Genomic DNA, 3,314 nt, shown 5'->3' on the forward strand with positions numbered 1-3,314 from the left:
TCATCTATGTCTTTGTTGTTTTATCCTAATTGAGAGCTACATTTTAGTAGTGTGAAAGTGAAGGAATCCATTGGTCTGGCTGATAACACTATGGACCCGATTTATTAAAGCTCTCCAAGACTGGAAAAGATGGACCGAGGTGAACCTGGTTGATTCATCAAACCTGAAATGGATCTGGTCCAGGATTGAAAATATTTGCCAACTAATAGCAAATGATTTTAAGAAACCCATTTCAGGTTTGCTGAATCACCAAGGTTCACCAATATTAGTCTATTTTCTCCAGTCTTGGAGAGCTTTAATAAATCAGGTCCAATGATGTAGTTATGTGGGGCTAATCAATACAAATGCTACTACATGCTATTTATGTAGCTTACTGAAAAGGTGACCATTTATTCCATATGTCCAGCAAACAAGTGCTTTTAACAATCTTCTGTGTAGCAGTAACTAACATAATATGGAAGCTGTTCCCTAATTTGCATAAACCCATACATAAACACCAAACCCAACTGGATCAATGTTAAATCACATGTGGTCAAGAATGCCAATGTGAAGCACACCAAATGCCACGAGTGAACATAGAGGCAAAAAGTAACAAACTTACCCATCGTCATCTCTCCTAACCCATCACTAATTGCCACCATTTCATACCCCCCACCTGTTGTATAGTACCCTCCCTCATCTCTTAATTTTAAACCATATTTGTCAGGGTCCTGTTCTTCTGTGTCAAGTATGCAGGTTTGTCACTCACAGCCCTAATATTGTACAGCATTGGACAATATGTACACACAAATAAAAAGATAAAAGTAAAAACCCTGAGCTCGGCAATCAAGGCCTTTCCTTGAAGTTCTGGTACTTCTATGGACAGAATTGGGGAAGGGATTGAGCAGACTGGGGGGAAGAATTCCCCTAATTCCTTATAGGATAGTAAGAGATAGGAAATATGTCTGCAGCATCACAGACCACAACAACAAACACTTATTTCTTGTACTGCTTTCCCAGAGATATAATGATCTGTCTTAACTCTTGCTTCTTTAACTTTTGCTTACCTGGATGAAACATTAACCACACGCTGACTCTTCATGTATCAAAAGAATGCACCTTCTGGCTCCATACATCTCAGTCTGATTTTCAAAAGCTGACGTTATAAAAAAAAAAAAAAAAGCTAATTGCCCTTATAGAAATTACATTTCTTTGCTTAAAACAATCTTTTGAGCGACAAAGAAGGAATACACAGTGCTGTTCAGTTCTTTGGAAAGATTAGTGGGCAGGACAAGCAGGAGGCCCAGCACTGCCTCCTCCCGCATAGTAAATTACAATGGTTGTCCCCAGTCTGTTGTCTTGTTAGCCAGTATCTATGCAAAGGGTCCCCCTTAACCTGTATTGACATTGCTTTTACACCTCTGTTGCTCCTTCTACCTCCACAATCAGCTCTGAATTCAGTTGTATCACCAACGTAAGTAATGTGGGTTTAGAAATAGACTGGAAGACCCTAGCATTGGTCCAGGGGAGCAGATAATATATTCCCATATACCCAAAGGAATCTTTTTTTAACACTTTCCAGTTTTGGTTAACAATAGTTTGTATTAGAAGAAGTAAAAAAGACTTAAAACAAAAAAGGATAGGTAAAGTATTAAAACCATCAACCTCTAAAAGAACCCAGAACCCCAGAGGGTAGGGTGATTATTAGCAATCCCGGGGCCCCACACCACCAAAAATTGATTATGAGTGTCACTTAGAATATTGGCCAGGTCCTCATTAACCATGAATGCATCCAACCTGGATTAACCTCTCCAAAGGCCAAGCTCTCAGACCTCCAGACCCTAGCCTGCTGTGGTGCTAAAAAAACAAAAGTCACCAGCTTTCTGGAGGACCAAGAGAGCACCAAATCTGGAAGATGCAGGAAAGCACCCCATAGGTCCTGGGTCATGGGTCTGTTCAGTAGGGAACCGAGTAAGTTATGGACCACTCTCCAGAATCTATCACTTTCCAGTTTTTAATGAAACGTGCTATTCAAGTCAAGTCAATGACCTGAAGTGGTACCTCAGATGTACATACTGTAGTTCTATAGGTAATAAAAAAGAGTGTTTGGGCTGCCATAGTAGCACAGCTTATCAGTGACCAAAGTAAATCATTGACACTTCCAAGAAATAGAAGACTTTGATCTGCAGGATGAACACAGCATCTAGGAGTAGAAAAATCTTCACTAATTGCCTGGGCCAGGAACTGATTGAGTGGGACTGATGAAAATACAGTATTGGTTGTAAATTAAACCATGCAAGATTGGAAGAAGGGCCCGTGGATCTAAACTGAAATCCATTTTTAAATGTAATTTTTTATTAAAGTTTTTAACATATATATTAAACAGTAAGAGAAAAGGTAGACGCAAAATACAGAATGATGTCAGAGCGTGATTACAAACATCATGAAATACATACAAAACCACACACGATAACTAAAACACCTGTGTTTTTCTAACCCTTCGTATCGATTATATCAATACACAATCATTACTTATCCAGCATCACGTAAAACAAATGAGCATTCTTAAATAAACGCCTTTGGAAAATCAAATAAAAAAAAAGTGAAAAGAATAAAAGGAAAAAGAAGAAAAGAAGAGAACAGGAAGAAGTCCAAGATCTCACTAGGGAAACAACTAGTGCAGCCAAGTGTATTTAAGGTTCAGATGAGCAACTATACAATACCGGTAGCAGTTGCTTGGTCCCATGGGGCCTAAATTTCCTCAAATGTCTCCAGTTTGTTTATGAGCCTAGCAGATAAATGTTTCATCAGCTGAAAGTCCCCAACACGTGTCCTCAATTCCGCAACAGAGGGTGGGGTGGGTTACTCCAATGTACCGAGATGAGGCATCTGGCCATTGTAAGAATATGCATCAAAAGAGCCTTCCTCGGTTTAGAAAGTTCGGTAATGGGGACATTCAGGAAATGGGACACCGGATCTAAACTAATAGCGGTTTCCAGTATTTTAATGAGCAAAAAAAGGCATCGCAGGTTTAGTAGTCAATATCTGGTAAATCTCTGAGATCAGCCCTCTGCGAGATGGACCACCTGCACATACACGTTTAAACAACATGGGGGGGTGAAAAGATAAAGTCTCTAGTGACAGCATGGGCAGATTTGTAAGTAGCTGTATATGGCCGATGAAGGTAGTTCACATTTGGATTGTAGATCCGCAAAGGGCAATAACTTCCTGGTGACTGGATCAGAAATATGTCCAAAACAGGCTATCTGGGATTGGGGGGTTATATAGAAAGGAAGTTAGGAAGGATTTGGGAGAGGCAAGACAGAACTTTTCTT

This window comes from Pyxicephalus adspersus, chromosome 2 (genome assembly GCF_032062135.1).
Source record: "Pyxicephalus adspersus chromosome 2, UCB_Pads_2.0, whole genome shotgun sequence".
NCBI classification, from domain to species: Eukaryota; Metazoa; Chordata; class Amphibia; order Anura; family Pyxicephalidae; genus Pyxicephalus; species Pyxicephalus adspersus.